Below are 23,641 nucleotides of genomic sequence, written 5' to 3'. Positions count from 1 at the left end.
ATAATATATAATGTATATTTATATATGTTATAACAGGGGGAGTACTGTTTACATCACTACGATGTTTACATAAGCAATCCGTTCGTCCAAGAAGGAACGCGGAAAGAATAAAGTGTTTCTCTCCATACAAAATTCTTCTCCTACACACGACATTTAAAAAAAATATATTTTTCTCTAATATAACTTATTTGAAAACACCGACATGTATCATTAATAAGGCATGTATCATTAATAAATATCTGGATAATTTATTCCACAGTAGCGAGGGACCTGTAATCAGAAAACACCCAACAGTTTGATTATAAATTCATTATGTATATATAATCATGTCAGGAAAGCCCTGTCGCGAAAATCATTTAGCCAAGAGAATTAACGAGGGCTGTAGATGTACAACTCTTTGATGACTAACATCTTCCCCGCCTTGCCGTAAATTTCCTCCTACGTTCTCAAACCCACATCCTGGGGTGCCCGGTACACACCTAGATTGTTGCAGGTGGGTTCGTGTCGTTTGTTTTCTACACGGCTGTTTTGTTTTTGCCGATCGTAAATCTGGTTTCGATTTATTTTAAACCGGTTCCCTTCGCTGCTGGGTGACTTAGGGTCGCTGCATACTTGAAGGTAGGGATATGAAGTTGGGAAATGCCAATCATTATGAAAAAATATCTTGCAAAACATCAGAAAATAATAATTTAATTTTTCCGTCTAAATTGTATTCAATATTTAGAAATAATTGTCTACAGTGGAAAATAAATTTAATGAAAAACATTTTTTTTAAATTATTAATTCATAAAAGTTGCAGCTTACTAATGATAATTTAGAAACATAAAAAAAAATCAATATTTATTTGATGTCTTTAAATTACATTTAGCTATTTTTAAACTTTATTAAGAACATGTTGGGTGGGGCCTAGACAGTTGAATACAGTTATTTTAATAATTAATATTAAATATTTTTTTAATGATTTTATTTTGATTACATTAAATGCAGGATCAACTTAAATTTATTTACTGAAACTTTTTTTCTATGCATATGTTTCTTTATTTTTAACATATATGTTTTCTTTTTTCATGTGTACATTTTTTTTTCCATTTTTATTTTATGCATCCCATACATGCCTAATTGGTTTTACCAACCAACAACTCTGTAAAAATAGAGAGTGAACCCCATCACTAGATAAGTAGTAAAATTAGCTAGTAATTACTCAAATAACTTTGATGTATATCACTGGTAACTGATTACAATTTAATATGTTATAGTGGAAACATAATAGTCACAGAAGAATAAATGATTGAGGCTTTAGTACTCTTACTATCCTTTGGCTCAGTTTCAGTGATGAGAGAGATGTACTAGGATCTTGAAGAGCTCTGCTTTAGCATCAAATGGTGGATGATAAAGCGGTTTCTGGGATTCTCACGTTTAGTGTGAAAATATAGTAAGGTTGTGATAGTGTTTTTTTTTTATTTATGTACATATTTTGATTTTTTTTTTAATTTATTATTATTTCATTTACTCTGTATTATTTTTATTTTTCATTGAGAGCGCATGTGCACCTTTATATCTCTATTATTTATTGCCTGAGACTGTGACAGAGTACAATATTTATGAATAAACTAATTTCAATAAAAAAAAAGGAAAAAAAGCGGGACTAGAAGATTAAAGAAAAAAATGGTACCTGTGTATTATTGAAACATACATTTATTTACTTATGTACCATATTTTATTCTTTATTTATTTATTTTTTAGTGCTTTAAAGTTATTCACATCAGCTTTTGTTGGAGAATAACATTTATTAAAATTTTTATATAATTTACACTAAGTGATTCATAACATAAAATACCAAGTTGGCGTTTCCTTAATATTACTTGACAGCAGGGTTGGGTAAAAATTAGGTATAGTTGAAACTAATAACTGAAATTGCCATGGATACGATAGTTATTTATCAATGGTTCATTCATGAATAAAGGTCCCATAAATAGCAATATAAGTTATTAGTTTCAACTATACCTAATTTTTGCCCGCCACTGCTTGACAGTGCTGTATTTAATCTAGCGTGTATCTCTGGTACTTTAGGATATGAGATGTTTCAAATTATTTTCCGAACAACATTGAGCCTATCTACAGAAATGAACAACACAGTAGTTAAAATCGCTATCTATTTAATATTTCAAAGGTGGCTAACTTAAGTTTCTATCAATATTAGTAATAAGCTGCCCAATGTTTCTTGACGTTATCGTACGTTTCAGTTCATTTTTATAATATGATAAAGATAAAAGAGTTACTAGATTGTACACCTGTGACGATAAGAGCAACATCGTCAAATAAATAACAACTTTAAATATGAATACTAAGAAACATGGAAATGGAAAAAAAAGTAGAAGAAGTAGAGGTTAGAAAAATAGTGAGCAGCAGAGCTCGGACAATAAGGTCTTATTTCCCCCCTCACAACAGATTAAAATTGGTATAGTTGTTCCATTATGGCTTAAAAGGATTTAAAATAAAAATTTAGTGGGGGGGAAGCTTAGATCCACGAAAGATATTTCTCCAACACCAACCCAGTTATTCTACCAAATTTCCCTCTAATTCAATTTAGTGCGCAAAATATGAAACAACATTTTAACATTCTGCCGGTAAAATAACCACTCGCTACGAGTTTTAGGGTATTTAGAACTAAAGAGAGGCACAGAAGTTGCTAAAATGTAGCGAGGAATTTTAGGGAATTATATATTTATATAAACCAGACATCTCTGAAACTCTCAAAACTCTAAGGCTTATGAAACGGATATGAAATGCAACACCACCTCCATTCCAGTGCAAAGGATCATTTATTTCAGGAAAAATAATATGAAAATAATGAATTCTACAGTATCATAGTATAGGTACTAGGCAAAAAGCACGTGGAAATTACGTTTTTTTTAACGACCCTAACTTAATTATTAACTGAACCAAAAAAAATTAAATTCAGCTTAGTAACGTATAAATTCATTGGTTGTTCAATCTCACTTCTAGCAAATAAATTCAAGAAACCGGGTCACTTATATGAATAATAAAAGAATAAGAAACCTCAATAAATTTGCTTAAACAGCAATCAAATTTGGTCAATCAAACTTTTTCCTCTTACTCTCCGATTTAATTTATAAAACAACTTATTCATAAATATTTTTTGAAACTCCAGCTTTTATTTACTAAAAAATACATACAAAATTACAAAATATTTTCATGGACTTCTTCTACACTTATTTTTTGTTTTTTCTTTTTGTGGACATCTGTGAAGTTGTCATTAAAACATCACTTGGTGCGTAATATGCATATTTTTTTCTGTACCTTCTTATAATTAAAATTATAATTTAGATATTTGTTAAGATATTAATGTGAGATATTTTCGGCATCTTGTTAAAAAGTGGAAGAAAGTCCGATGCACAAAGAAGAATGAATCGATAACGTTCTTTTGAGAAAAGGATAATTATCTATTTTATGACAAATGTTATCCAAAACGCCTCAACACTTCTTTTTTAGTCATACTACATGTCTAACGTTTGGGTCAATCCCGGATCAAGATGTTGACCCCAATCAACATCAAGGACAATCTTAAATTTATTTTCATATTCTTAACGATAATTTCCGAAACTTGGCAGGCTATCATGCCCAAGTCAAATGAAAACAGACAAAAATAAATCTGTTTTTATCATTACTTGTCAATACTAATAACAACAATGATTGTTGTTGCTTTGATAGTGAAAAATGCTTTTTTTATATATATTTATTTAATGTAATTTACATCTGTACAAAATAATAAATACAATAAGTAAATATGTGGAATGTTTCATTTACACTTGAAAAACTTGGGAAGAAACCACCCATTGGTGGTACTTTAAACATTAATTTAAATTAGAAGGTCCCGTTGCCACCTTCTTTCCATACACATCGGAGGATCATCGGGGATTGTTAAGGATGAGAGATTAAGAACTAATGGGTTAGGATAGGTAAGGAGTTTGGAATAAAAAGACGCATATTTGTTTTGGACCAAATCTGCAACGAATGGGATGTTGAGGTCTTAGTGGATGAGTTCATTTGTAAAGTAATAAGAAGCATCAAGCATTTTACGTAGGATTGTAAGGATTGGATGCGGGAGGAGTGAAAAATACAATTTTATTTTTGACTGTATTTATTTGACTTAGGTCTGAAAAGTTTAAGAAATTAATGTTGAGGCAATGAAAATAAAATTAAGATTGTCCTTGATGATGACCGGGTTGCCCAAAACGTTGGGCATGTGATAGGACTAATATATACGTTTTGAATAACCTTTGTTATTAATAAGAAAATGATTTATTTCGATAAGATTTACTGGACGCTTGCCAATAGTATTATGACGTTGCATTCATGGAGATTGGGAAAACAGATTTCATTATGGTTTCTTTTGAATGATCTCTATAAAACCAAGAAAAAATTTAGAAAATAAGCAACTAATTCCTTAAGCGAGATATATTACCAAAATGATCCTCAGATTCGGATCTCACAAAACTGTAAAGGGCTGGCAGCTTCTTTAGAAGCATGGATGTTAAAATACAGCACCTGTTACGTGATGCTACAAACACTTTCCAGTGTTTGAGGCTTGATGGTAAAACCCATCGTGTGGCCGTGTAGTCCATCTACAAACTGCCAATGGCTATTCCTGATAATTCGTCTTTCCAAATATTTGATCTAACGTTGGGACATATTTTCATAGTATCGTGTAACGCTTAGTCACATATATAATTTTTTTGTTTATTTAATTCAATGTGAATTTATCAAATTTGGTTATACAATTTTTTTAAATTTTTTTTTGGAATAAAATCATAATTTAACAAAAATATTTATGTCCTAAATAGAAGTAATATTTTAACCTTCGATTTTTTTCTGAAATCTTTAAAGTTATATAAAATTTTATAGTATATGAATTAGAAATTAAAAAAAAAATTATGTTATTTCTACATTACATTAGTAAGTATGATTGAGTTTGTATATGCTCAATGTAGCTCTCCTTATTAATGTATGTTTTCTCTCACTAATTGTGCTGGTATTTTGGTGAATACTTTGCCTTATTTTTTATTTATTTTTTTATTATTTTACACACAGCATAACACTCAAAAACAACGTAGAATAACATACCAACTTATGTTTAACTTATAAACTTTTTCAAATACTTTTTTTTTTATGATTGTCTCTGGTCTTTTTATACATTAGTGGGAATCCTCAAACCTGCAAAATTTTTCTGAATTAAAAGTTAGGTACTTATATGCAAACCTAACTGACATATCACATTATATGATTTGGCGTACTGAGGACATCATATAACCGAATTTCAATAGATATAATTAATTAATAAGAATTAATTTGACGCCAAGAATTATTTAATTACTAGTTAATATGAAATCCTGGACATATGATGCTTAAATAAAAACAATAAAGTATCTATAAAACTGCGGCTGATTATCCGTGGAAGACGATCGGAGGACAGGTGCGTGGGACTGAAGAGGCAAACGACCTCCTCCTTTTATTTCCCCCCGCAAACCTTCATTATCCGGGAGGCACAGATCCGGGCACAATACAGCCGTATCCCTGGCCTTCGGGTCCTCGGTCAATGGTCTACATCCATCCCAATGCCGCTTCGCCTATGGCTTATGGCTGTATCGCCATCAGTGAAAGCACGGAATAAATACTTTAATGTTACAAATTTGTTCATAATTCAATATAGATTCTATAGTTAACCACAACATTCAAAAGATTAATAATATTCCCTGAAACAATTGTTCTCAGCAAACATTTTTCAATTACTCCCTCATCTGATCGCTAAAATGGTAAGGACTTCCTAGACCTGAAACGTCATAATTTTTTTTTCCTCTTATGTAATTTCGTGCTATCACTTGACATAAATACATTTTACAGATATTGTCCCCGAAATGTCAAAAACGGTGTAGTAAAAATTATTACATGGATATAAACAAACATCCTTCACTATACTTAAACATCAATGCCCTTCTGATCTTATTTAGGGCAAACAATAACGGTGTATCTGAAATAAAAATATGAAAATAAACCTTCACTAAAAAACCATCTGAACTATAACTATGAAAACAAAATAAAACTACTTGAAGTTTCTTCTAGGTTTTTATTTTTTGAACTATACATTTAAATTTAGAAAAAATAAAGTGTAATTTTTTCTCAAGATATAGAAGTTGATTGGATTGCTATTTTTGTTTTCATTAAACTCCAATACACCTTCACGATTAACCTTTCCTTATTAATTTCGAAAACTTACTAAAAATAAATTTTGATGTTCTATACACTCTATTTATAGCTCCAATCATTCCGCTCTTCTGAGTCAACCTTCTCTGTAGCCTATTAAGCCTATTACAGGTAAGAGGACCCAACTAATGACACTGTAAGGTATCGTTTCCGAAAATCCATGACATGGGTCCTAATCACCAAAGAGGTTCACACCGATTCCATGAACTGCGTTGTCTGCAAATATGTTTCCAATAATTGATAAACTGTAGAGTTTATTGAACCCTGTTTCGAGTAATAAATATCTGACAAAGAATAGATGTAGCAGAAGGGTGTTAAGAGAGCTTATAAAAAAAAAGAAATCGAGTCGGTGACAATTTTAGGTAAGGTTTGTTAAAGAGATATATCAATGCTCTAGAGTTTATCGAAGATAGGTTTTGAAAATATGTAAAAAAAAAAATATTGTAAAAATTAGGAATAGAAGGATTATACAAAATGTTGAATCAGGATGATGAATTAATTAGAAGGTAAACATAATTTATGTAGGTTGAGGGATAGGACCGAAAGAGGAGGGATAGGAGGGAAAGAAAACACACTGATAAGTGAAAATTTGTTCAATCTTCGAAAATGCTTTTTAAAATCAATGTTGTTTTTATATGTTATTTAAGTATTGAAAAATGACTCTGAAGATTTGTAACAAATAGTTGAGTGGTTAAGTGTTTTTCATAGAAATAATGGACAAAATATCCATATTTTTTCAATTAACATTTTTGCGCTTGAGCCTCAAAATAAAACCTATGAAGTACGAGTGGGTTAGAAGCCAACGAGTATTCTTAACTACGTTATGAATAAGAGATTTTTTGGGATCTACCTGTGCCTGAACATGAATTTTCTGTGGTGAATCGTGAAATTATGAATAATTACTAATTATTTATCAATAATTACAAAATTTTGTCTTTACTAAACAGTAAATTGGCCCTCAGCTGATATAATACATGAGACAAGAATAATGTTATTGGCAAAATAGTCACTTACATCCTTGGCTTCTAACCCAACCATCATGATCTTGAAAATATGTTTTTTGTATATAAAAACATTATTATATATTGAAAATAATTAGAAATGTTGAATGAATAACCCGACTTCTTTGTTTAAATTATATTTTATAACATTACAATGAATACAACGTTTCAGGGTTGTCACCCCATCTTCAGATTGCTAGAACAAATTCTCAAATAACTACAAATGCTTACAACAATTACAATACATCACATTATTTATTAAAATTTTTATAAAGTAATTACCTGTTTAACATATATATCTAATACATATGTTACTCCTTATTAGTCTCATCTAGCTAGTATCAACATTTTATTGTCACTTAGTAAAAATTTCTTAAATAATTGAACTATTACATTATAAAAATACGAAGAAATAATTCCTTACCTGAAAGGTTATTTTAACTATGATAACTAAGTTTTCAACATTTCTAATTAGTTTAAAAAAAAAAACTCTTCCAGTAGAAGACATATATATCTGTTTATAATGAATTAATCATATTTTCAATAAAGGAAATCCAATGATGATTATGTGTCACGTAACCAACTGCATCACGCTCCATTAATTCTCCCGAAATAAATCTGTACTTCCCTCCATTAACGTGTAAATTAATTACCAAGTTAAGATCGCTTATTAACTTTCAAAATTTTATAAGATATTATTTAGTCATATTTTTGACAGCTATATCATGCATTTTTATTCTAAATTACTGTAATTTATTACATTCATTGCAATAGTTTGTAGATATATTTATTAATTTATATGAGAGTACGTATGTTTGATGTATTATAATTCAATAAGCAACTAAGTAAGTTAGGTAAAAAAATGGACAATACGAAATGAACAGCAATTATAAAAGGAAATAAATGCAATGGAAAAATAAGTACAAAGAAATAATAAATTGAGATCGCTTTAAACAAATGTCATTTAGCCTGAAAAAACTTATATCGTATAAATATTTTTGTATTTAGCTTGCATACGTCAGGCGGTTGTCCAGATAGGAAAAAACAATAGGGAATAATGCTAGAATCAATAAATGTGATAATGTAGAAAAATACCTGGGTTTTTAAATTAATTAAATGTGGCCTCTATTAAACAAAAATTTAAAAAATCAATTTTGTCTTAATTAATTCTAAAGTTCTGAAAAACTACTAATAATATAAAGTTCTAAAAAAGACATCTGAGTGGTTGCTAGGTAATAAATCCCGTAATTAAATTGCTAAGTTTTAAACCCCATTACAATTCTTCCCAGCCAGCTTCACAGATCTGATTAAGAAATCTCCTATCGATCCTTAAGGGTTCTGCTGACGATACTCCACTCTATTCTTACATTTTTTCTAGACAGATAATTATTCATGCTTACAAGTAACAACTATATACATGTTTTAATTAATCTCCAAAAAAATTTAAAAATACTAGAAATTTAAATTATTTCGTTTTAATTTATCTAAATTTTTATAACATTATAAATAGTAAAAAAAAATTGAATATCATTTATATCAAGATTAAGACTTATTAGTATGAAATAAACACGACTGAATATTATTCGAATTAATATTAATATATTTTCTAATAATCAACAAAAAAGAAAAAAAAATTGTTTAATTAATATTAATACTTTTGTAACAATACAGTTAATATCTACAAATGCAACTCTCCTTTATCGAAGATTGGTGTAACAACTGGGGAATAAAAGTAAACGAGTCCAAATTCAGATATTTTACCTTCAAACTCAATCGCATATCCTGTCCGCCAGTTCATTTTAATTTCATACTAATTTATTTCTCAGGCCCAGTCCGGTATCTCAGCGTTCTCCTAGACTGAAGCCTAATTTGAAATCCACATATTAGACTTAAAATAAAAGAACTTAACTAACGATTTATACAATTATATGGATATATTATTATTATAATTAATTCAGCTCCACAACTCGATGTCGATTCCTGGCCTCCTTCAACCACCGCCACCAATCATTACGATCTTATGTGGCCGCCATTCAGTTCCTCACTCTCACGGTTCTGGGATCACCACTCACACCATCACTCCATCGAAGGTGTGCGTGGTCTTTGCGTCTTACTCCATGTAGCACCTCTGTCACTATTTTCCTTGGCAGATCACTCTCAGCCATCCCATCAACATGCCCTGCCCACCTTAATCTACTAAGCCCTTGTTTGATATCAGTCTGTTTCTCGGTCATTTATGAAGATGGCGGACAAATATCTAGTGTTTTGGTGTTATTTTATGTAAAGGGAATAAATAAATAAAGTAACGAAATACCGTTATTGAGCGAATTTAATTTAGGTTTTCCAATACTTAGAAACTAAGTCGATCTTCTAGTGCTCTGTGTGTCATAGCTTTAGACTTATTCGCGAAATCTATGATAACATAATAACCAGCTTGTTATTCTAATTTGCATTTATCTTTAGAATCTAATAAAAAAAAACATTTAATAAAAAAAAAAAAAAAAAGAGGACGAATAAAACGTATATATTTTTGAAAACATAACAATATTTTAAGGGATTTTAAAGCATCTAAATTTAGCTGGATAAAAAAAAAAAATCCTTACTTCCTTTACTTTAAATAGACAAGGTAGGCCGCAGAAAATTAAAAATATATATAATGAAGTCTTTAGACATTTATTGAATTGTAAAATTCCATATTTAAGACTTCATATATGAAATATCATCTCAACTATTTAAAAGACTAAATTTACCGACCGACAATTTTAGTCAAGACATCGGCAGTGACAAGATGCCAGGAGCGTGCCATTGTTCAAAGTGAGCTCTCTATGTAACTATAGAACTGGGAAAAAAATATCGTGTGAGGGCAGCTCTATTGTTGACAGTCAGATATCCAACGTCAAAAAGCGGCATCAGTTATTGTAGTCTTGGCTTCAGTCACTCTTCCTAACTAAAGGGTAGATCGTTCTTAAATATTTGACTTGGCCAAGGCATTACATCCCTCACTATGAAACATAAATCTTTAGCAAAGGTCTTTGTTCAAAACAATATAGCAGTCATCTATCATTTGGCAAGTCATCATTTCCTTCCTCGAGTATTTCTAAAATGTATCAACCCCTGAAAGGTTTCATCAGTAAACAGGAATACCCATTGAGTCATAAATATATTTTTCTTCTACGACGAATTTGTTTGGTACGAATAAAAGAATAACATTCCATTGTATATTCCATTTTCCATAAAACATAATTCAGCATTTTCATATTCAGAGAATATATTTATAATTTTCGACATTTAAAGTGATCATACTCAGTTTGTATTCAATACATTTTTTTTTAATTACTAACGTTCAATTGAAATAATTGAAGAAAAAATCTCATTAGGACCAAATTAAACCCGCGATGTTTAAAAATAAAACTATTTATTCTGTAAGTATAAGTTATTATTGATAGTAATTTTTTTTGGATATTGTCAGCTTAATTTTAGGTTCGACAGACTTGTTGTTTCGTTTTTTTTTCCTTTTATCTATGGTTCATCATTTTTTACACAGTTTAAAGACAGTCAAACGTAAAGAACCGAAACGTCATTAAAATATTGATATTTTATGTAACATGTATATACATATGTAATACATATACTATATAAATAATAAAATTGTTACATAAAATTTAAAAAATCTTTTTCTTATCTATTTTTATTCTTAAACAATGCGTGTTGTTTAATGAGTTAAATTGATAATTAATAATTAAAAATGAGTACCACCAAAAAAAATAAAAATAAAATAAACAACCATACTAAAGTTCTTCACAATAATCAATACTTTTTGTTTTTCAAAAATTTAAATAAATGGATTATAGTACTAAAATGATAATTAAAGATTTTCAACCTAGATGTCGACATTATGAAATTCGATGTGCCTTCTCTAAAATCTTGAAATGGCCAGAATTTAACAAAAAAGAATGAATTCGAGATTTAAATTTAACAAAATCTGAATCTTGGTATGATAAATAAAAAAGCTTTTTTTTTTTTTTAGATCCTTGATACGAAACTAGATTCTAAAGATTCAAATAATAAAAGACTATACTTTTTCTCCTAAAACTATACTATTCTAATCATAAATAACATTGCAATATAGATAAACACATAAAACAGGACCAGACAAATAATTATGATTACACTATAAACCGGATACCTGGATGAGGGACCAGCAACCTGAGTTCTATGATCTACAAACCACTGATACGAACCATAACCGCTCCGAAACATTAAAATAACTGCGGTCAAAACCATTTAAAATAATAATGATGAAATCAAAAATATTAGCCAGGTCATGGAATTAATTATTAAGCTGTACAAACGGAGGTAATACACATATTTATACAATGGATTCTATAACATACATATATCCCTATGGGAAAGTATAGAGGACGGTGTAAGTAGTTCTTGCCAGCTCTCCTTACACAACAGCCTTGACCTACTCTTTATAAAAAAAGTTCTTCTCGCACTTCCTCTTGCAATGCTGAAGAGCCTTTAACTATTGGTAGACACATCTTCAGTATAGGTAGGCAGGGCCATTTCATTTTTATGTTCAAACATAGATATGGTAGTTCATTATACTTGTAGCCCACAATTATCATTGATTTAATCATTAAAAAAATATATCTAAATTTGTTAAAAATCAGAGAAAGGGTCTTGTTTATTTTCAATGAAATAACAACGATATCTCAAGATATCATTTTGTCATTCCTTGTTAATTATATTCATACATTACATTTAAATAACCCATAAAATAACCAACTAATAAATTTATAACTAATAAATAAATAACCTATGCATTTCAAAAGTTAAAAACACATTTGAGAAATAAACTAGTTTAAATGAAATCAGTGTAAAATATTTATTTTCGGGCTATAATTTAATAATAATAATAATGAGGAAAAAAAACGTTATAAACTAAAAACTGAAAAGTATTTCTGATATTACCAACAAAATTTAAATTGTTTAAATATAATGTTATCTATGCGTTCCAATTTGTTCAAAACATCGGGGTCAAACGCTGTACATTAGAAGTAGGAGAAAATTATAAAAATATTTAGAGATATTTTGGCACCGAACGTCTTATATTATTTTGAATTATTGACACAAAATGAATGAAGTGTTCCTTCAACTGAAGGCCAGGCACTGTTTCACTTCAAAATATGCTGGTAGGGTTAACGAGTGGACTGTATTTCATTTAATTTAGGTGAAAGAAAATGAATTTATTAAAAAAATTACAGGGTCGTAGACAGTCAACAAGAGAATAATAATACTAAAATCTATGGTGTAATTACAGGGTTATAAGGGGGTAGTCAGAAAGAAACATGGATGGATTAGGTTAATTTTAAATTAAATTAAATTAGATTAAATCTACAACCCATGAAGGGTCAGGGTTCAGTACTTTGTAAAGAAGTACTGTTACTAGACCAACGGTTGTACAAGGAGGTGATTTGGTCCCCTCAATTAAGGGTATCCAATTTAAGAGAGGCTGGGTGGACCCCAGGAGGGCTCCAAGAATCCACATGAGTTGACTCACGGCTGCAGTGTAATAGAAAACAATTTTCTGCCCAGCCGGATTTGAAATCGGGTCGTTTGAGTTAGTAGCCACGCGCTTTACCCCGTGGCCACCGCGCTCCCTTAGGATAATTTTAGCATTGTATAATTTTGAATTGGGTCCAGTGAAATTAACAATATTGATGCGTCGATGTGCACAACGATCCGGTTACCATTTATTACGAATAAAAAATAGAGTGAAACCACTTAGGTGGCCGTTGATGTGGATGAAGGCTTCTCTCTCCCTGCTCTCGTCCCTAGTCAGGAAGACAATTCCTTGAGTTATTCTCGCATTATATCTTGAATTCTAGAGAAGAACGGAGATAATTTCTCAGAATCCCAAAGAAGAAAAATGGCGCTATTCTCTCGTTTGCTTTATGTCACAGCAAGCTTGCGACTCTCTCTTAATATATTGACAAGAGGCGTTTATGCTTATTACTATCAAGCATATGCTTATATTGTCGAGGAGGGGGCCTTCTTTTGTTTTTTTAAACGAAACACAAAATAAAATGTGTTTTACCCACGATGACTCCCCTGAACTTCCAGGGCGCATTGGCTGGATATGGGAAAGAGTTCAAAATTTTGAGGTCTTGATTCACTTATAATATCTAGGAGACGAACGAAATTCGTACAATACGAATGTATAATATTTATTTAAGATAATTTTTTTTTAAATTAAATGAAAACCTGTAAGTGAAAAAACAGAGTAATTAAAAAAAAATGGTCAATGAACAAAATTGAAAAAAGAGCTATATTTAAATAATAAAAATAATTTAAATCATCATTTAAACGCAATCATCAAATAATGTTTTAAATTTATAATGGCATAGACATGTCTTTTAGAATGATTTCGCTGCCAAGAAGGCAGCTCTGATCCACAGACCTTCCAAATCGAGACAACTCGACTATCGGACCTTGGCTGGAAGGACCCGCGACGACAGCAGGAGTAGATTAAAGTTAAGTCAAACAGCCTTTGACGTCCTCTCCTGATGGGAGACTTGGCCAAGTTCGCAAACTGATATACATCACCCGGCTAAGGTCATATTTACTAATTGAATGATCGCTTTAGAAAGTACTTCGAAAATATGTTTACGAAGAGATGTTTGTTCTCATCACTGTGACTCATAGTGTTTCATTAAATCTCTTCCTTACTAAGTGTGTTAATCTAAATTGCACGGAAAATAATTTTAATGTAAAATATTATAAATAAAAAAGTTTTAGAATAATGAAAACTAGCGTAATATTTAGATTTTTCAAAAATTATTCATCTATACACTGGTTCAAAAACGATGTCTATTAGGTTTTATTTTCTTTCTAAAATTCTAGAAATATACGTGAATAAAAAACAAGGAATTGCGTTTTACGGTATTACGGTTTTATAAAGTAATAAAAGTTACTAATAAATTGAAATTAATCGATACTAACTGAAAATAATAGATTACTGATGACTCTATGAGATATATAAACACAAAAATGTCTTTTAGTGTTTTTATATATAATACAGTTGTATATTATGTATAATACAGTTTATAAATATGTTTATATATAATACAGTGTAATGTTTTACATATAATAAATATGTTTTATACTGTATTATATATAAAACAAAGATGCAAACACTAGGGTTTTGGCTAGCCTTTATCGATACCAGGATAATCTTTTTATCTGATGATATATACCTGCACTGTACAATGGAGTTCTTCGTGTGGTCCAGATGTAATCCGTGTTGAATGTGCTGTCCAAAGAGACGTCCAACTTTCCTAGAATCGCTTCGAGTATTTTGGGCCTTCTCATGAGATAAAAAAAAGATTATTCAAGAATTTATTTATAAACGATGCAAAAAAAAACAGCGCTTTGACGCTCACGTAGAAATTTAAGAGACCATACAAAATTACCAAACTCATCTATACACTGGTTCCAAAACGATGTCTATTAGGTTTTATTTTCTTTCTAAAATTCTAGAAATATATGTGAATAAAAAAAAAAGGAATTGCGTTTTACGGTTCACTCTTAATCAATCAAACATCGTTCTAAGTCGTACTTTCGACCCAAAAAACCTGTTGAGCCCCGTCTCGATTAGACAGATACCGATTATTTCTCCGTTTTCCAAATATCCAATACCTCAGATTCTATTTGAAATGAATTTCTATTGCAGAAAAAAGAGGTCCCTTCAACCCATTTTACTATCAACCTCTGATATCAACCCCACGCACCCATAGGACATTTTGTTTAGGGGAAAAAAAGAGTAAAATAAATTTCAAATGAAAAATCAACCTTATTTACCATCAACATATTCCTCAGTTGATATGGTTTAAAAATATATTATAATCCTTGACCTTCTCAGAGACATTAAAAAAAAATTATACTTTTACACACAAATAACTTTAAATGTATTCTATTTTAAGATATAAAAGAATTTTAATTATAAAATATTTTAATTAATGTCTAGTAGATTATTATAATTATCAAATATATCCATAATTTTCGGCTTTAACATTTTTAAGCCTTATAATTATGGAGAATAGTAATTAAAACTGATATAACAAATATTTTTTCTAATATAATTTTTTTCTTTCTAATTTTGAGGCAAAAAGTTATTATACATAATGACTAAATTTTAATTGGTTTTGACGTATATACAAGTTCATTTTTAACTTTAATGTTGTTTAGTCTCTTGAACGTTTAAACAATATTTATTTACCTGATAAAAAAAGTAAACTTATATTTTATCACACAGAAGCATGAATGAAAGTATCTTTAGGACCAAACAACCATATTTATTATCTGTCTGAGTAAATGTTTGAGGTATCACTTTGAATAATTCAAGAATAATATAATTTACAGCTCAAAAATAATAATAACTATAATATAAATAAATATACGGTCTGTAGAAACAGGGATCGGATCATTTTTTACTTCAACTCAGGCTAGAATTAAACCCAAATAAACACCTTTTTTCGTTAACAAAATTTAATTTTCAAAAATTAAAATAGCTTAAGCGAAAATGTATGCTGTTTTTTTTCTTTTACTGTCGGCGTCAGAGATCTTTTAGATCTTTTGCCGCTTTAATCATCCCCCCACTGTCTAACTAAGGGTCGTCCTTTTCTATTTCATGCATATTTACTCTGAGTCATCCCTGTTTATTTTGTCTACCCTACCTAGATTTAGTTCCTCATTTGGCATCCACCGCAGAGTACATAAATGTTGTGTCCTAATGATAAGCTTCCTGCTTTATTTAACAACCATCTGTAAATTTTTGTTACTGATAATGAAGGGTAAACTTTCTAAAGTTGTTCCTGCATTTTTTTTTCTTTTTGTGTGTATATATTAAATAAAAATAAAAAATACAAAGAGTAACATTTCCCCATATTTTATAAAAATACAATTCCATCATTTACACTTATCAAATAGAGGTATTAAAAATCTACTTAGTATGGTACAATTAGTATGTAAAAACAATTAAAGAATTAAAACAAACTGTTCATGAATGCTCTCTTGATAATGAATCAATTAAATGTTTCGGTTCCTATAACGTGAATTCAAAATTGTTAAACATAAAGCTTCTATAACCATTTTAGAACAAAGGAAGATCAATGATTCAGGCAGACCAGAAATTTTCACGATTTATAGTCCATATAAATACTGAATCCCAACGTCCAGGTATTGCATTTGCCTTGTCACCTATTTTAAAAAAGAGCTGAGACGAAAATAATACTGGTGAAGTAGGTCAAACTATCACCAATATTTTATAGGACTAAATAAATTTTAACCGATGATAATTTCCAAGCAGTGTGTCTGTTGGTCTTTCATAAACAAGTTTATTTGAGCAGCAGTATGGAGAGGAGAAAATAATGAAAATAAATATATATATTCTCGGGTCAAGTGGGATTTAAACTCGAAATTTTTAGATTTTTGAGGGGTTGAATCATATCTTATTTTTAAAGGATAAAAATATAAAAGATGCTATATAAAATTATTCGAAAAATTAAAATTTTTTTGGAGTTTAGGGAGGTATCTCTTCTCTGGATTCACCATTGAGTAGTTGCTCTCAATCGTTTTTACCAACCTTTTAAGGACGGAATCCAGGAAGTGGTAGCACATCTGGCTAAGTGCCATTTAAGTTGTTTAATGTAGATTTACAGGTCAGATTCTTGGAGGTTTAGGATTTAAAAAATAGCGTTGTAAACTCTAAGAACGGCGACAAAGAAGTATGTTTAATTATGTAGGTTTAAGTAATTACTTTAACTACTAATATTCTGAAATTAAAAAATATAAATTTCTTTTTGTACTGGTAATTTATTATTATAATTTAAAAATATGCAGCTGGTTAGGCTGGAAGTAGTTGACAATTGACGATTTATATTAATCATTGAATGATCAGTGGAGAAAAAGCGGCTCCTTGAAAAAAGAAGAATTGTGTCTAATAAAAAAATAAAAATTAATATTTTATTTTAAAAAATACATTTAATATTGTTTATGTTGCTGAAATTTACGTATTTGTAACGTCTTGAAAATTTCTGTATTTTTTTTGTTTTCTTAGATTGTTATTCTATTATAATTTACATAAATCTCAAGAGCTTTTCGTATATAATATATACATAATCAACTTAAGATGATAATAAATTAGGAATATTTGAGTGATATTTTCAGCTTCCGTTTCAATATCACAAAAAATGATATTTCAACATTTCTCGGCATCTATTTGGGAGTAATTATTAAATTAAATTACAAATTAATTATAAGCAAATTAATTATAAATTTAATCCTCTAAAAGATTATTTATTATGTATTTAGCACTAAAACGCACAGAGAAAAAGTTATTAAGGAATAAACTAACATAAATAACAGGCACTATCCCACTTGATGTTCGAAAGTCTTTTGTATAAAACTTCAAGAAATTCAAAGATAATGTAGGACATTACATGGTTTGCATAAAATACAGTGGAAGTGAGCGAAGAGACTGAATAATTGGCTTTTACTTAACGGTTTTCAAAATATCATGAAAAAAATCTAAATTTTGTTTTGAGGGTGACGAATTTTACATGCTTAAACCTTTTCTTAAATAACATTTTTTGACATTGTGAAAATATTGAAAGACTTATATGAACACGTTTTGTATAAAGCTTGCGTCATATTTTGCAAGAAACCCTCCTTAAAATTATAAGCAAAACTGATTTCTAAAATGCATTGGATGAGACTAACTGAGAAAAAAACATTTATTGGTCAGGGAGTTTTTGAAGGTGGAAGAATACCAAAAAAAGAAGGGGAGGTCAAAACCTTGAATTTTTCATAAATAGAAAATATGTTACAACATATCTAAAAATAAATTTTACTACAAATTTCATATACCATATTTTTTGACCAATTTCCACTAAGCTATTAAGGTATCGTTTACCGACAATTTTGCAGTAATTAGGGAAAACTCTTAAGCTAGTGGAACTTTGAGAGGCTGTTTTTACCCCTTTAAAAATTATGTTCGTTAATGCAACCTAACGTGTCCATAAAAAATATAATTATAAATTAAAAACATTCTAGAACCTTTCATTCAAGTCAGATTTTCTCTTTTTTTCGTTATTGGGCATGGTCATCTTCTCCATATATAACTCCATATATCTTGACCATATAAAACACTAAATTGAACATGTCTGAAAATACGATTGTTAGTGTAATAAAAAAATAATGGAAGGTTCATATAATTGAAACGATGAGTAGTTGTAAGCAAGAGAGGTAATTACGTCAGCTGATAATAAAAATGCTTGCGTAGTAATAAATTTCGACTTAGTTTCAATTCCCGACTGTGCTAATTAGTAAAAGTTCATTTGTACAGTTGAGAGACAGCTTATTAAACTTGCCGACCCAAGGATAAGATGACGAGTTGTTAATTAAGTTTGTTTCCTGAGTCCCCAGGAAAACAAAATGTTTTGATGTAATTTCCTTCTTTTTTTTTTTGGTTGAATTATTAACAGAATATATAAAAATACATTTATAAAATAATAAAAGTTACTAATAAATTGAAATTAATCGATACTAACTGAAAAGTATAGATTACTGATGACTCTATGAGATGTATAAACACAAAAATGTCTTGTAGTGTTTTTATATATAATACAGTTGTATATTATGTATACTACAGCTTATAGATATGTTTATATATAATTCAGTGTAATGTTGTATATATAATAAATATGTTTTATACTGTATTATATATAAAACAGAGATTCAAACACTAGGGTTTTGGCTAGCCTTTATCGATACCAGGATAATCTTTTTATCTGATGATATATACAAGCATTGTACAATGGAGTTCTTCGTGTGATCCAGATGTAATCCGTGTTGAATGTACTGTCCAAAGAGACGTCCAACTTTCCTAGAATCGCTTCGAGTATTTTGGGCCTTCTCATGAGATAAAAAAAAGATTATTCAAGAATTTATTTATAAACGACGCAAAAAAAAAATCAGCGCTTTGACGCTCGCGTAGAAATTTAAGAGACCATACAAAAATACCAAACTTATCGAGTTGTATTCTGGATTATGTTGTATTCTGATTAGTTTAATAACGAAAAAACAAGAAACTTTACACCACTAATTCAATTTCTCAAATAGACGTCCACTTTTGTAAACATTAATATGAGATATGTTTTAAAACTTATGAATAATTTCTATCCTGATTAATATTATAAACACATATGATGTGAATGCATTTGCTTAAACTCCACTGAAGACTGGATATCTATAGACATCATTTACGACAATTGATTAAACAATGTTAGTATTTTGCATATAATAATTTTTTATTTTCCATCTTTTTATTGTAATAAGACAATCTGCCACATCTAATGAGTATCAAGGCTTTACGTATTCACTCATACCATTTATACATAAAAAAAAGTAAGTCAATAATAATATTAATAATAAAATAAAAAAGATAGCTATAAAATGAAATGAACAAAACTAATAATAAAATAATGAATTCAAATTTGGATAAAGCATAAGTAAATAGATGAATCAAATAATAAAAGTAAACAGCTAAGGTAAAGAAAATTAAAAACAAAATAATCATCTTGAGTACAATCCTAATACTCCACATGTGGAGGAAAGGAAGGACTTCGGGATCCCAGTGCTTCTCTCCTAGCCACGTCACTGGTATCCAGAACCAATACAAGAAGACAGAGAGAGCTAGAGCACACACGCTCTGGACTTGATAGTACAAGAGCCGTAGAGGAGAAAAAAGGCAGTTATCTCACCCCAATTTTTGCTTAATTTAATGAGAACTATGTATAATTAATAGTCACAATTGATGAGTCTGCCAAGTATAGGTAGGAGGAATACAAAATGGTGGCTGTTTCAAAGCGATAAAAAAAAAACTAATTTTTCATTCGGAGCTCTATATCTTAAAAAGTAGGAACAACACAAGAAAACCTAACAGAACGTCATTTAAAGAAGAGTAAATTTGCTAAAATATGAGCCATAGAGTTATTTACGTTAAATAGTTTTCGAGGTATAGCTTTTTTAAAAAGCAACATTTCATAAAAATGTTATATGGGACGTCCTGAAAGATCAGTTGTTAGTGAATTTATTTTGAAAACTTTATATCTCAAAAACCATATGACGAAATCTATATCTCAGGAACTATGAAATGTACAGATGTCTATTAGCACTCAAATTAAAGCTAGTTTAATTAGCTATAGAGTAGTTTATGGTGTTTATCTTCATAGGAGTAATAGTTTACATGAACTTTGCTAAAATAAATTGATTTATAGGTATTCGGACAAATATTTGCCAAATTTATTTTCATATGAGAATATCATAAAAACTATTACCCTTACGAAGATAAGTGGCATAAACTACTTTATAGTAAGTTAAATTTCCTTTATTTTGAGTGTTGGCAGACATATGTGTGTCTTATGGATCTAGAGATATATTTTTTCAAAAATCCAACATTTTATACAAACAACCAGAAATTAAAATTTTGTGAGTTTATTTTGTCAAATATCATAAAAACTAATACTCCTACAAAGATAAACATAATTAACTATTTTGTAGTAAATATAACTAGCTTTAATTTGAGCACTGCCAGATATCTGTACGTTCAATGGTTTCTGAAATGAAGTTTTTTCATAAATCAAACTTATTGTCCGAACAACTATAAGTCAATTTATTTTAGCAAATATCATAAAAACTACTATTCCTACGGAGGTAAAGGTCATAAACTTCTTTATAGTCTATTAAACTAGCTTTAACTTGAGTGCTAATAGACATCTGTACATTTCATAGTTTCTGAGATATAGATTTATCAAAATAAATTAATGAACTACTAATCTTTCAGTAGATTTTTAAGAACTTTTGCTTTTTAAAAAGCTATATCTCGAAAACTATTGGACGTAAAAAGTTCTTAACGGCTAATATTTCAGAAAATTTACTCTTCTTTAAATAACGTTCTCTTAGATTTCCTAGTGTTGTTGATAGTTTTTAAGATATAGAGCTCCGAATGAAAAATTACTGTTTTTTTTTAAGGTTTTGAAACAGCTGCTATTTTTTATTCCTCCCTACCTATACTTGTCAGACTCATCAATTTTGATTAGTAATTATACCTAGTTTTCATTACAGTAATCAAAAATTGGGGTGAGATAACTGCATTTTTTTCTTTCCGGCTCCTATACTATGAGTGGAGAGACTGGCCATTGTCAGAAGTCTAATGCATATTCACAGAAGGCCTCGAGGCGATTGACGTTTTAACTTTCAAGGAAGATAGTTAGGATAGTTGGAGCTGCATTATGCCAGAGGTTTAGGATGATTAGTAAGACATGATGGAAATTCCAGAATTTAGATAGTATGAAGTATAAAACAAGTGGGGAGTTTCGAAGTCATGATGAAAGGTGTTGTTTGTAACATTATATAGAGCATTGACTATAAGCTACTTTCAGTTGTACTCTGCTTATTTATAGATATATTTATGAGATTACCTACCACTGTGTCTTTATGATAAACATATTTTACTCTAGCCGAAGATTTACATCAGTTCAAACACAGGTCTACGGTATCAAACAAATGAGGATTTGTTGTTTCTTGAACACGACCGCGTGTTTGACCTGAATACAATAGCAATTTTATTATTGGATGATATATCCTAATCTTTCTTGAACAATAGCTTCTACGGACCTCTACATTTTATTTGATATACAAAAATAAATAAAACTACCACTGAGATCAAGAATAAAATATTACTATTATAATTTTATTTATGATAGTTATAAAAATGTTATATTAAGACCAGGTTTTTGAAGCGTGTCACCCGACATTGTGTTACGTTCTTTTAACTTTAGTTCTATTTCAATTCTTTGAAACCACTTTGAATAGTATTTATGCTTGAAATCAACAGAATAAGATAGATTAAAATTTAAATAAATCTTGTAGCGTCAATAGTTATAAATTGTTAAGTTAAAAACAAATAGCCAACATAAACTATATACTGTTTCTTTTTTCGGAACTCGATTTGTCCTATATAACCAAATGAATAGCATTCTGTTAACTGAAATAATTTTACCTCAAAAAATAAGTGAAAAATATATACAATGTTAATATATACAGGGTGTTTCAGGGTTAAGTTGCCATAATGATTATTTCTCTGCGAAAGCCTCTTTCAAACTGATAAATGTTATTGACAGTTCCCAATGCTAATTCCAAATAGTATTAATCCTTATGCTGCCAATAGTTTTACTACAGTTAGGGATAAAAAGCCAATTAGTATTCAATCTAATCCATCTCCTAAACAAAGCATTTGCGGACATATCTTCACTTTAAATAACATTTAATATGCATCTTAACGTTTACATTTAATTAATAAAGTACTTTGGAAAAATAAATAGGTTTTATTTATTTCATTTTCGACGATCCGGTAAGTATCAAGATCAGGATGGGGGAGATTTTGGATAGAAATAGGGAATTTGTCAAGGATAAGCAAGACCTCTTGTTATTACGAGAATCGACCTATAACCCGTGGTACGGTAGGGTCTTCATTAAAATGGACGCTTCTCAAAGCCTAAAAAATCAGTTGCCCCATAGCTTATTTAAGAATAATAATACTACGACTATCCACTAAATATGCAATTATAAAAATGTTTCCATTTTTTTACAAACTGCCCTGCGTATCATGAGAACCGAATCCGATACATGCAAAAACTAAGCTATATTAACCAAAACCAGTTTTATGAATTTTTGTCTGTACCCTCACAATCGGATCATAAACTTCTTTTTATATATGTCACACAAAGCCTTATACTTAGATCAGGATTCCTATCTACACAATAAGATGTATAGTATTTTGTTTCTTTATTCTACTAAGTAAGCAATATCATTTTTGTTCTGTTTCTTCACTATGACTAATGTAGATAATCCCAGTTTGGGTTTACTGTTTGCTATTACTTATCTTCAAAATAAGATGTACGATTTTTGTTTCTTTTATTTTATTAAGTAAGTAATGTCGTTTTTGTGCAGTTTTTTCTCTCTGACTAAGATAGACAACCTTAGTTTGTGGCTACTGTTTGTTATTAGCATATATAAACGATTTTTAATTCTTCATTTGGGTATTATGTTTTGTCATTAGTTTATATAAGGGGTATTCATGATGTTGTGTTAAATGTTATATGTTTTACCATGTTAAATGTTATAACTATAGGATTGTGAGCAGCCCTATTTGAAGTCATGTTAAACCTTAAATGCATAAGAGCCCCTAGCGGATTTTCTCAGCAACTTGTTGTATATTTTATTATATATTA

At 29.6% G+C, this 23,641-nt stretch overlaps 1 protein-coding gene across 5 annotated transcripts in view; it reads right to left on the bottom strand.

The window, feature by feature from the left end:
- Positions 1 to 23,641, bottom strand: part of LOC106678941 (ATP-sensitive inward rectifier potassium channel 12) — a 388,098-nt gene that overhangs the window by 281,911 nt on the left and 82,546 nt on the right. The gene's annotated exons all lie outside the window — the stretch shown is intronic.

The sequence above is a fragment of the Halyomorpha halys genome, unplaced genomic scaffold (genome assembly GCF_000696795.3).
Source record: "Halyomorpha halys isolate HHAL.00 unplaced genomic scaffold, Hhal_1.1 Scaffold169.1, whole genome shotgun sequence".
Taxonomy (NCBI): Eukaryota; Metazoa; Arthropoda; class Insecta; order Hemiptera; family Pentatomidae; genus Halyomorpha; species Halyomorpha halys.
Note: the sequence above shows the minus strand (reverse complement) of the source record. Positions and strands in the feature narration are given on the sequence as shown.